The 13,434-nt window shown below is 39.6% G+C and overlaps 1 long non-coding RNA gene across 3 annotated transcripts in view; it reads right to left on the bottom strand.

The window, feature by feature from the left end:
* Positions 1-13,434, bottom strand: part of LOC118703436 — a 110,039-nt gene that overhangs the window by 46,560 nt on the left and 50,045 nt on the right. For 2 of the 3 annotated variants that reach the window (XR_006739798.1, XR_006739796.1), the window contains exon 5: positions 10,937-11,205. This is a non-coding gene — a long non-coding RNA (uncharacterized LOC118703436). Of the gene's footprint in view, positions 1-10,936; positions 11,206-13,434 lie in introns of those variants that run through there. The other variant, XR_006739797.1, reaches the window with a different exon arrangement.

The raw sequence follows: 13,434 nt of genomic DNA, 5'->3' as shown, positions 1-13,434 counted from the left end.
CAATCGAAATCAGTGATACACTGATACACTGCCACCAGCTCATCCTCAGACCCCTTTGCACTAGTTGTTCCAGTAATGCCCTTTAATAGGATCCACTTCAGAATCCTGAGTTGCATTTAGTTGGCACATCTCTTTAGTCTTCTTCCATCTGCCACAGTTCCTGACTTGTGAACTGGGCACTTTGAAGGTTTTGGGACAGTTATTTTGTAGTATTATTCTCAATTTTGGTTACTCTGATATTTCCTCATGATTTTCAAGTGGCAAAAAATCTCCGTTTGCACCATTATGGCTAACAATCATTTTGATCACTTTGAGCAAGGTGGTAATCTGCCAGATTTCTCCATTTCAACCTTATTCCTTATCTCCAATAATTAAAAAGTAGTTTGTGGAGAGACACTTTTAAACTACATGAATAACCCATCCCTCCCCAATTATTTTTATTTATTCACTTATTTATTTATATCTCATGGTTTTTATTTATTAACTTATTTATTTATATTTCATGGCTTCTGATCCCATATTCTCATGACTTAGCTTGATGTTCAGATTGCCTCAGATCTGGTCAGTGTAAGTTCCTTCAAACTGACTGTGTGTCCAGTTGATGTTGCCCACATCATTCTTTGGGAACTTTTTAAAAATATATATATATATATATATATATATATATATATATATATATATATATATTATTGATTTTTAAAGAGAGGAAAGGAGAGGAAGAGAGAGTTAGAAACATTGATGAGAGAGAAAAACATCAATCAGCTGCCTCCTGCACATCCCCTACTAGGGATATGCCTGCAACCTAGGTACATGCCCTTGACTGGAATTGAACCTGGAACCTTTCAGTCCCCAGGCCAACGCTCTATCCACTAAGCCAAACTGGTTTCAGCCTTTGGGCACTTTTTAACTTTCTAATGCAACAAGATGTTCTACATTCATATTGTACTTTCCCTGCCCCATCCTGGAATCAACCATTTTCCTAAGAAGCTTTGGATTCCTTTTGGTTAAAGGTAATAGTATTGCCATGTAGATATAATTAAGTTTAAACAATCTTGAAATGGAAGAGTTAGCATGGATTCTCTAGGCGGGTCAGTGTAATCCCGAAGGTCCTTATGAGAGAAAGGCAGGAGGGCAGAATCAGAGCATGAGATATGACAATGGAAGCATAAGCCAGGGTGACACATGACCAAACACCAAGGAATGCTGGCAGCTTCTAGAAGCTGCAAAAATAAAGAAAATAGATTCTCCTCTATGGCTTGCAGAAGGACCATAGATAGCCCTGCAACATCTTGATGGCAGCCCGCTGAAACTGATTTTAGACTTCTGGCCTCCAAAACCGTGAGGAAATTCATTTCCGTTGTGAGCCACCAAGTTTTTGGTCATTTGTTAGCAGCCCTAGGAAACTAATCCAACATCTGTCACTACATAAAAGCCTTCCTTACCCAGCTCAGACACTGATGCCCTGTTTCAGGTCACCACCTCTGCACCCTGCGGGATTCAGCATCCTGTAGTGACACCCCCCGGAGGATGGCCATCTCCTCCTGCTCAGATTCCGAGACCTCATGCCAGGCCACATTCTGTACAGATGCTCTCCTCACCCCACGGAGGTTCCAGCTTCCCCTGCCCCACACCAAGCTGCCTTTCTGTGCATATGCAATGCGTTTCACAGCATTGCTTCGTAGCTTTCTTTGCCTCACTTCCCTTTTCCTTTACCGTCACCTACCTGGGCTTATACTGCCCAGCCACAGTGTCAAAATAGGAATCCCCGAGTTAATCTGTTTTTTAAAATGTATTAAAATATATTTCATTTCACTTTCAAAGTTGAGCTATCTGCTGTTAAAGTGAGTAGGTATATATTTTGGGGGACATCTCTGTTGAGACAGAAGATTATGAATTTCCTTTACAAGTCTTCTGGTATTACTGATTTTAAAAATTAACTCTCTATATTACTTTTATAAAATAAAAAAATAATTTTAAATTATATGACTATCATTGTATGCATTTAAAATAGCTCACATAACTTTCACAAGTTTTCCCCATAATTCAGAGGAACAAGGTAACAATTATTTTAGTAGTGTTCTAATAATGTTGACTGAAATCTGTACATTTATACACATTTTATAGATTTTTGTTAAAAAAAATACACACACAACTCTTTTATGAAAAATGAAGGAAGATGTCACCGTAAGATCAATACCTCCTAGTATTCTGCTTAAAGTGCTATGTTCTTGAAATGGCAGCAAGTGCTTTATGGCAGAACAGCAATAAGTCAATCTATAGACTCATCTTAATGAATTATAGAGGAAAAAGCAGCAGCTAAAAAAAGAAACCATTTTATTTTTACATTGACTGTCTTTTGAAAAATGGAACTGAGGGTGGAATTAATGATTTAATTAAACCACTTAATGTTTTATTAAAGTCAATATGGTCTAGTGTTCCTGTGCAACCATCAGCTTATCAATAAAAGCTCATATTTATTTTTGCCAAAGAAGTCATATTTAGTATAAGATGTGCCTGCATCACAGAGCCTCTAATTGTCTTCGGGGACTTTCCATTGGGGGATCACAGAATTCTGCTGAAAAGAAACCGGGTCAGGCTCTGAAGGCATGATTTATTCAGCTTGGTTACTACTTGCCACGAGGAGCTCTATTTCTGCTCCGTTCAGCAGAACATCTGCCGGACTTTTACAGCAAAGGAGGGACTCAAGGTCACCAGTGCAAAACCCACTTGAGGCTGATGTAGCCAGCAGCAAACGCTGAAGCAGGGAAGAGAATTTTCTCATCAGAACCTGTTCGTTCCTCCCCTTCTTTGGAATGTGTCTTTTCTCATCCCTAACTCCCCATTTCTCTAGCCAATGTAAATTACTGAAAGTAACTGGCCACTTAAGGGAAGAGGAAGATAGGTTAGGAGAGGCCTCCAAGATAATGTACAAACGTGAGCCCATTTTCATTTGAAGCATTGAGATTCCATAGGAGCAGTCCTGGCAGAGAGAAAAGTGTACAAATACAAATCCAAAAAAGAAAGTGTCCCAATGTGTATACCTTGCCTGCCACCCTGCCTTTCCCCTGATGTGGCTTCACTTATATCCCCACATTTATAAGACCTAGGACAGTTAGACCAATGACCAGCTACCGACACCATGTTTCTATGCCCAGTCCTATGACTAGTTTTCCTTTAGTCTATATATTGCTAGAGGGAAACTTTCCAGACAAAAGCTGCCTTTTAACCAGAACGGAGTCTCTGTTCCTGTAATGCTGACGTTGATGTTCACAGATCAAAGCCTTAGTGGGTGGGTCACGTTCCCACACTCTCTTCTCCAGCCCCTCATTTAACAGAAAACAGACATACAGAGGAATGTGTTCATCGGGTTTATGATGCACATGCTTCGGGCTGATCCAATGTTACAGACTTGTTGTCTCCACACTTTGGCCCAAAGTATTTTTATAAGATAATTTGTCACAAATTAATTTGTTTTAAATTCACAGGTTTCACATTTTTTTTCTTTTTAAAAATATTAACCAACTGGCTTGATTGACTTTTCACATAATTGACTTGCTTTGTGAAACAAATACTCAAACAGGGATATATATATATATATATATATATATATATATATATATGTGTGTGTGTGTGTGTGTGTGTGTGTGTGTGTGTATGTATGTATATATATATGTATATATATATTAATGTTCAGTAAACAATCTTTCCCCCTAAAACACAGAAAAAAAACATCACCTATATTCCTACAATCCATCCTCAGAATTAATAACTTTTAATATTGAATTAATTACTCTAATTCCTTTTTCTGTATGGATAATATTAAATAAAACTACACAAGCAACTTAATCTTGCATTATCTTAAGAACAGAAGGGAGGTGGAAGGGAGAGGAAGGGAAGGAATGAAGTTCTCCTTGACAACCACTAACCTCATTTCTCATCTCCCTCTCTATTCTCTGCCCCACAGGCAACTCCTCCACACCAGGCAACCCGTAGCACAATATACATAACTTTTTCAAAATTTTCATACTTATATGTGTATCCAGAAATAACATATTGTACATATCCTTCTGCCACTTGCTTTTTTACTCAGCATTAAGTTTTCGAGCTCTAGTCCTGATGACTTATATAGATCTAGGGCACTGTCATTCACATCTTTGTCAAAAGTTCCCTTACTACTTGCTAAGAAAGTAGCACCGTTTGCTAAGTACCAGGGACAAGCTCACCCCTTCCACCCCCATGAAGTGCTGAAAAAAGGAAGTTACTTTGGCAAATTCATAGAAAGACAACTTTACAGTAACGTCCTGATTTAAAACCAAAATGAAAAGCTTTTCTTTGGAAAGCTTAAAGAATTTTACACTTGAAAAACGCATTTCTCCAGCTGGCTAAATCCAGGCACTACAAAAGTTCAGTCCAAGAATACTCCTCAGCTTGAATCGGCTGCCTTTTCTTGTGGTTGGAAAACAGATCCACTTCCTCCCCAAAAGCTCTTGCCAATGTGTGCTTTCTTCTAAAAGAGTTAAATAAACGCCAACAGGCAGGCCTGCTCCCTTAATACTTCCTTCACTCGGTAACCTATTTTGGTTGAAGTTTTGCATATAGCGATGCATTCAACCTCCTTGACACATTTCCAGAAAATATGCAAATAAGGCTCATATTCTTCTAAAGTCTTTTGAGCCCCTAATGTTCAATATGTAATATTCTTTCTCCCCACTGCCTGACGCCTCACAATCTCTTTATTTTGATGCCCTGAGAAAAAAAGGAAAATGTTTTTAAGACGTTCTTCTCTTTCATCCCTGACCTTGTCCTACTAGTGAATGTTTTAGGAACGGTTTTCAGATAGGATCTACCTAGCTTTCCACTTACTTTGCATTTTTAAGCTCTCCATCTGGACTCCCCTGCTCCTTCACCTTTAGAATTTTTTTTTTTGGGGGGGGGGGAAAGCTCCCAAGAAAGCACACATCTGCACAGAGACTCTGGCTTTGTGCATACATGTACCAGGAGGGTGGTGCCCCTGAATTCACCCAGTCTTTACCAAGCCATGCATCGCCTCTTTACAACCCCCCTTCCCCCAATGCTCTTTCTGGAACCTCTCACCTGGCAGAACCAGCTATGCCCCTGCTTTCTTTCCTCCCACTTTCCTAAACTCTTGCAGTCTCAGTCTCAAAAAAAACCTATTTCTGCCCAAAAATGCAGGCAAGGTTGCTTGGTGTTCTCATTTCAGGAACCATAAAACCTACCCCATACACTCTCCTGAAAAGTAATGCTGCTTTCAGCTATTGGTAGGATAAAAATTGGTGTTTGCAGATGAGAAAAGGAAGCACAGTGAATGAAAAGAGAACAAAATCACTGCATAGCCGAAACCGGTTTGGCTCAGTGGATAGAGCATCAGCCTGCGAACTGAAAGGTCCCAGGTTAGATTCCGGTCAAGGGCATGTACCTTGGTTGCGGGCACATTCCCAGTAGGGAGTGTGCAAGAGGCAGCTGATCGATGATTCTCTCTTATCGATGTTTCTAACTCTCTATCCCTCTCTCTGAAAAATCAATAAAATATATGTTAAAAACAACAACAACAAAACCACTGCATATTGAATGCTACACCGTATCTGTACAGTTAGACACTCTGGTTGATCCATTTCCTCCAAAATATTTCCTGCCCCTTTTCTATCCATTATCTACGTCATAGTGCTTCTCTCTATCCCTTCTACAAGAAGAACTTAAGTGTCCTGAAGGTTAAGGCCCGCAGGTGTTAAAAGAAGAATTGCTGGTCACGCAAGCTGCCAAGAACCAGCTCACTCCAGATACTCTGGGGCATTCAGTACTGAAAGCAAAGAAAAATGACCTTTCTGTTTGGGGATATCACTTGCTCTATGTATTTTTTTCCAGGTCTGCCAGGAATTTTTGGTGAAAGCAAATGAAAACTGAGGTAATACCTAGACAGACTCTTCTTAAGCCTTCAATGACTTGTCTTTGATTCTACAATACCATCTGAACATTAAGAGAAAAAATATAGCAATTCTTAATTACCTGTATGTATGTTATTCTTCTGAAATTTTGGTATTTAAGGTGATTTCCCTTCAACATACTTCAAAAGGAAATTCCCCAGTCACCAACTGACTCATACTGAGAGAATACAAACTTATTTTAATATCAACCTCAGTAAAAACCACTGTGGGAGATGTTTATATTGCACAGAATTATAAACTATATTCTTTAATCAAAGGTACATAATTTAGGATTTAGAGATTTATTTTGGATATTCATTACTTATACTACTCTCTAATAGTTAGATAATTATTTTATAAGTAGATATATCTGATAAGTAGGCAATTGGTACCTTATTGTTCACCCCTCCAAGCTTCTAGAATGACTGTTTTTAGTATTAAAAATGAAAACTAATATGTGTCTGTGGTGTCCTAGTCCATGTAATCCTGTCTCTGTGTCAGAGAAATTGTGGTAAATCTTAGATGCAGCCTCACATTAGGGTGAGAATACTGAGTCCAAATGTTCAACACCAAACTCGCCACCTTTCAAACACAGCATCTCATGTAACCCACCATACATCTGTCAACAAATCTGGTCAGATATTCCTAAATACCTTAATTGAAGTCTACATCTTTCTGATTCTTACTGTCATTGCCCTCATGGTTTCTTGTTCTATTAGAACATCATCCTTTCTTACAGGGGTCTTCAAACTACGGCCCGCGGGCCACATGCGGCCCGCAGAGGAGTCTGATCCGGCCCGCCAGGTTTTTAGGGCAGTGAGCGCAGCCAAGGTGTTACAGTAGGAATTAGTAGTTCATATAGTCTGGCCCTCCAGCTCTCTGAGGGACCGTGATCTGGCCCCCACTTTAAAAAGTTTGAGGACACCTAAAAGATTTATTCATTCTCTACCTGATTGCTGAAAAATCTTCCTAAAATGCTACTTGTATCCTTTCAGGACCTTCTCCTGAAGCCTCTGTTTCCCACCAGTGATAGGCAGCATAATGCTTCCCAAAGTTGTCCACATCATATATCTGTGACATGTCGTGTTATTTATAATAATAAAAGTGTAATATGCTAATTAGACCAGACATCCTTCCAGACATATTTTCAGATGACCTTCGGATGAAGCCAGGGCTGCAAGAGAAGCCTGAGTCCCAGGTGCCTACAGGCAGCCAGAGGGAAGCCTGGGTCCCGGGTGCCAGAGGGAAGCCAGTACCAATAGCCAGGGAAAGGAAGGCCTACTCTTGCATAAATTTTATGCATCGGGCCTCTAGTATGACATAAGAGACTTTGCACATATAATTAAGGCTACAGATGTTAGAATAGGGAGATTATCCTGGGTTACCCAAGTAGGCCAGTCTAATCACATGAGCTCTTAAAAACACAGAAGAAATATTCTAGCTACTAGTACTGTTACTGGTTCAAAGATGAAGGTCAAAATGACAAGGAATGTGGTGGCCTGAAGGAGCTAAGAGATGGCATCAGCTGATACTCAGCAAGAAAACAAACTTCAGCCCTATGACCACAAGAAAGTGAATTCTACTAACAACCTAAGGGAACTAGGGAACATATTCTCCCCCAAGGCCTCCAGCGAAGAGCTCAGCTCAGTCAACCCCTTGATTTCAGAGCAAAGAAATCAGACTTCTGACCTACAGGACCATGAGATAATACATTTGTGCTACTGTAAGCTACTGAGTGTGTGGTCATTTGTTATGACAGCCGTAAACTAATCAATCAAAACTCTCCCCATACTTTTCAAGACACATCCTGGTCTAGGCCTGCTCAATTAATCTTAATTAACTTCTCTCTGCTCACACACACCAGCTCTCGGTTTTTGCCAGACAAAGCTCAGCTTTGACACAGAGCTTACATTCTTTGCACAAGGAAAAAGAAAACGATGTTTTCTTTAATATTATAAATGCAGGGAGCTTGTGGTAGATGGAAAGCTGTGCTCTCCAGAACCCCTTCAAGAAAGAAGGTGCTGTCCAGCTGTGGGGAAGTGTGGTCAGCAGGCAGCTCCAGCTGTCCGCGCTTTCAGGACCCACTCTCAGGGCCGTGCCCTTTCTAAGGAAGTTTGCATCTGACGGCTGAACAAGGGAGCAAGGATTGAGAGGGCCAGCCATGTTGGCTCAACACAGGCCACTTTGACAAGCAGCTTTACCCCGAGTTTCCCACAAGGCTGGCAGAGGCTTTATCAGGCCCACATCAGTCTTACTTCTTCCTGTGTCCAATCCTGCTCCCTATTTTCTTCCACAGATTAATTGCTGATAAACAACTTGGAACCCAAAATCTACCTCAGTGTCTGCTTCTGTTGAATTCACCCTGTGACTAATAAGCAAATAAGGCAGGTTAAAGAGAGAGTGTCTGGGATAGCAACTCAGAGGAATGAATAGCCTTGTAAAAATTATCATGCTACAAAGACTCAGAAAAGTCAAATGAAAACATTTTTTAAATTATGGCTAAGGATGTCGAAACAGGTTTGGCTCAGTGGATAGAGCGTCAGCCTGTGGACTGAAGGGTCCCAGGTTCGATTCTGGTTAAGGGTATGTACCTTGGTTGCGGGCACATCCCCAGTGGGGGGTGTGCAGGAGGCAGCTGATCGATGTTTCTCTCTCATTTATGTTTCTGACTTTCTATCCCTCTCCCTTTCTCTCTGTAAAAAATCAATAAAATATATATTTTTAAAATTATGGCTAAGGTCATATGAAAGTAAGAGATCTCCCAAAATACAAGAAACAAAGGTGAAACTAAAAATCAAAGTAGTAAGAGTGCAAGTTGACATGGTACAAGTATGGAAATAGCTGGACCTAGAAATAGGACTTGATGGCTAGGAAATTTGATTGTCATTCACACACAGGGGCAGAAGAAAAGAACTTAGGCCTATGTGAAGCAGAAATTGAAGCTAAGAACTTGCATAAACCTGGCACCCTAAGAGATCTACATCCTCAGTAGAAGAAACACCCAATTCATCTTCCAATGAAATTATAGGGAAGCTTGTTTTATGAGTAAGCTGAAGAAATATCTCATGAGAAGCCAAATACCCAAGATTGCTCCAAAGATGCATTTGGAGTTCCACTTGAACTGTAAGAATTTCACATACTTAGTAATATAAGAATTTCCAGGCTGAGAATTAAAGTAACTATGGCATGAGCCACAATATCTCTGGAGAATCAAGCAGGAGCAATTCATATGCCCTTGATTCCCTCAGAAAAAAACAATACCAGCAGAAGAAGCAATCACAAGTTAAAACACATGTTAGGGAAGGACCCAGGATAAGTGAGAGGCAGACAGGATGAATTATAAAATAAGCATAATTAAACTAATACAAGAAATTTAAAAGGTATAGAAGCTACTAGAAAAAGTTGCTGAAAAAAAGGGAAACCTGAAAGATTTGAAAACAAAAACTAAAATAACCCCTAAAATAAAAATCTTAATCATTGACTGTGAAACTCATTCATGGTTAGGTTAAACAGCTAATCAAACAGAACTAAAGAGAGAATTAGCAATGTAGAAAATGGATCTGAGAACACTTGCCCAATATTTCCAGGTGTGCCATGTAGATCTCCCTATAAAATATTCTGTTGGAGAGGTGTGCCATGTAGATCTCCCTACAAGAAATTCTGTTGGAGAGAGTTTAATTGATCAATACCCTCAGCTACTGAACTGGATTCACATTGCATTCACTCTGAGGACTACCTAGTCTCAGGGGTACTAGAGTCAACTCATTGCCACTCAACATACAATCTCTAAATGGGTAACTTTTGCTCAGGAACTCCTTATCAAAACATTCCCAGAACCATCCTGCAGTCGAAGCTTCTTATCAGATCCTTCTTTTCTTCTCCCCCTTCACAGTTGTCAGTCTTAGATGAGGGTCCAAAGGCTCTGCCAATCCCTGTTCTGTCCCTCCTTATCTTTTATTTCCTACAATTGATCTTTTGCATACCTAATCCGACCTTGGCTTCTGCTTCTCAGAGAAGCCAAGATTAGACAAACACTAGAGGCCCAGCGCACAGTACGGTCCCGAGGCCTGGCCTATGATCAGGGCCATCTTCCTGGCTGACGGCTATATGCAATAACAAGAGAAACACCTAATCTTAAGGTTCTCCAAAATAGAAACTAAACTTATATAAAAAGATGTTGTAACAAAAGACTTCCTAAAAGAGGGGTTGCTTTCTTAATATTAGGGGGGGGAAAACAAGGTTTAAAAAAAAAATTTAAGCATTACAGGAAAAAGGAGGGACATTTCATAATGATAAAAGAAATTTACTAGAAATGTCATTATCCTGAACCTGTAAGCACCTCTCAACATAGTTTGAAATACATAAACAAAAATAGGAGAAAAAATTTCCAAGGGAAATGGAAAATTATACAATTCTAATAAGAATTTGATATACTTCTCTCAGGAGCTTATAAATCAAGTGAATAAAATTGTTGAAGTCATAGAAGATTTGAATATCACAATTAACAAAAGTAATATAATAAGTATATATACAAACTATTAAAGACTACATATTCTTTTTAACTACACATGGAACATTTACAATAATTGATCAAATTTTGTTGAGCAAAACTCAACAAACACCAAAGTATTGGAGTAATACAGATCTCATTCTCTGACCATAATGCTATAGTAAAACTAGATATCAGTAACAAAATCCCATACATTTGAGTAGCTTAAAACATAAGGATTAAATAATCTGTGATTGAAAATTAAACCATAAAAGACATTTTAAAAATATTTAGAATTAAACAGCAATTTTTACAACACATTATTTATCAGAACTAGTGGGATACAGCTGGAGTTATATGAAATTCACAATCTTAAATTCATGAATTAATGGAAAAATGAAAAAATAATGAGTTAGGTATCCTATCAAAGAGTCAGTATAATACTTAAAAAGTAAAACAATAAAGAAAAAGAGAATGGGTGGGTAGGATAGAAGTGATGATTTATTTCAGACAAAATGGTAAAAAAATGGACAGGCCTTTTAGACAGAAATATGCCAAAAGAAAAACTTTCAGATATTGATCAAATACTTTTGAAATAACAATATGCATATTTTGCTTCCTGCTCTACCACACAAGGTGACATAAAATTGGCTTACCAGTCTGCATTTCACAGCAGGTGTATATATAGAGTGGAAAAATCATGCATCTCTTGGCTCATGAATCCTCCCTAGGGGATGAAGTCATAAGTGCAGCAAGTGCGATGAGAATAGACCCCTGGAGGAAAGGATGATGACAGACAGTGTGAAGAGCGTGCATACTCCTGACATAGAGAACTCTCAATTCTGACGCCCAGTTATCCCAGTGAGAGTTAGCAGCAGCAACTTGGGTCCCAACCAACACAACACTCTATCTCTGGCCTCTTACCAGCAAGCGGGACTGCCCTTCCTGCTGGCAACATCGCAGGACTTTGGTGCCATGCAGAGGCTTGTGCTTCTGATCCTAAAGCACCTTTTGTTTGTCCCTTTGCTCTTATATCCTGTTGATCACTCCATCGAGTCAGCTGATTACTCACATTCTCCCAACAGATGATTCTCCCATCACAGTCACATCATTGTCACCACTGCAGCTCATCCATCATCACCCAGACTTCATCCCTCCCCCTACCCACACCTCTCACTGTTCAGTAGCTCCATTAATTAGTTCCAACTGTCCACACCTCCCAGCCTTTAGAAAATCCAGCATGGAACTCCCCATCACATCTGTTTGACTTCTCTACATAGGACTTATCATCTGGTCATTTTCTTTTCTTTTCTTTTTTTAATATATTTTATTGATTTTTTTTTTACAGAGAGGAATTGAGAGAGATAGAGAGTTAGAAACATTGATGAGAGAGAAACATTGAGCTGCCTCCTGCAAACCTCCCACTGAGGATGTGCCCGCAACCAGACTGGAATCGAACCCTTCAGTCACAGGCCGATGCTCTATCCACTGAACCAAACCAGTTTTGGCTGGTCATTTTCTTGCTAATTTATTTGATTGTTTCTTTCATGTCTTCCCTCACCAGAACATAATCTCCATGGACCTTCTGTGTCTTTCTTGTTCGCCACCATATGCCAGCTCACAGGAGTGCTTAGCACCTTGTGGAAACAACACATTTTTGAACATATGATCTACAGTAGCATAAGTAATGAATGAATTTCTCCATGCATATTGGGGAATCTTCTCTCCATAGGCAGGCAAGAGGGAAGATCATTAGCACTAATGTTCACTCTTTAGTATAATCCTGCCATTTCAGAATTTGTAAGCGACTGTAGAGATAATGTTGTGCAGCCCCTCACGTCCATCTTTCTCTGCCACGTGAGAATTACACTCCTGCTGTTCTGATCCCATGCCCAGATTAAAAGGACTACACTACATCGATTTTAGCTGGGCAAGATGCCAACCAAGGACCATTTGGGAAGAATTCCCCACAGTAGGCAGAAAGTGACACCTCCCATGCAAGCTTAAACTGCTCTCAGCAGCCGGCAATGCTAAGCAGGCTCCACGTGACACTGCACTGTGGAGAGTACACCTGGGCATTCTGGAACACGACATCAGCAGCCTAAACTGTTTCTGGTATAAACCCCAACTCTGGCAAACCTACTCACACAGCAGGAAGCCTGTTACAGACTGTTTGCAGCCCCTAATTAATTCCTGCCTCTTTAAAGGGTTTCTCTTTGGCATTTGTTTACTTCTAAGCTGCCTACTAGTTCAACAATCAACAACTCAGGTGATTTTATTTACATTATTTTTGTTTTATCAGCAAAAATGTGTGTAGATTCAGAAAAATAAAATGGCAATTGAGAAAAGATGGCCCTTGAATAGTAATGGCATCTTAACCAATAATTTCACTGCCAAATATTCATACTGTGGCAGAAAACTAATTCTAGTACTTACTGAATCATTTGGTAGAAATTGCTAAAGACTACATTTTAATAGGTAAAACTGTCAGAATTTCAACCTACTCAGCTAGCTTTCATTGACCACCACAAGGCCAATCATAGTAAGGTCTAATTCCCTACCTTCCAGGGCTTTCGAATCAACTTAAATTTTGCTTCCTGAAAGAAGAAGGTTCTTTACTCTTTTCAAGACTAATTTAAGTGGCCCTGTGTGTTGTTCTTATATAATCTTCTACTGACTCTTGTTAATTTTTATTAGCTCTTGTTTCCTCAATAAAATATAAGCTTCTTAAAGGTAAGGGTTATGTTTTGCTTTCTCATTGCGTCCATGGGGATTAACGCATGGCCCGAGTTAGAATGGGTGCTAAACAAGTGCATTTGATTGAATAGATAGATGAATGGATGGCTAGATGGACAAAAGGAGTGATGAATGAACCAGAGTGAACCAGTAGAGCAGAATCCTTAGGTACCCTGTATCACAGGGCCCTCTGGTTTTAGGACGTCTACAGTAGACAGTACGAGAAAGCTCAGACTAAACCCTCTCATTGGATAGCACCTCAAACAT

This window comes from Pipistrellus kuhlii, unplaced genomic scaffold, assembly GCF_014108245.1.
Source record: "Pipistrellus kuhlii isolate mPipKuh1 unplaced genomic scaffold, mPipKuh1.p scaffold_m20_p_4, whole genome shotgun sequence".
NCBI lineage: Eukaryota > Metazoa > Chordata > Mammalia > Chiroptera > Vespertilionidae > Pipistrellus > Pipistrellus kuhlii.
The sequence above is the reverse complement of the archived record's forward strand: the minus strand, read 5'-3'. Positions and strand labels throughout refer to the sequence as shown.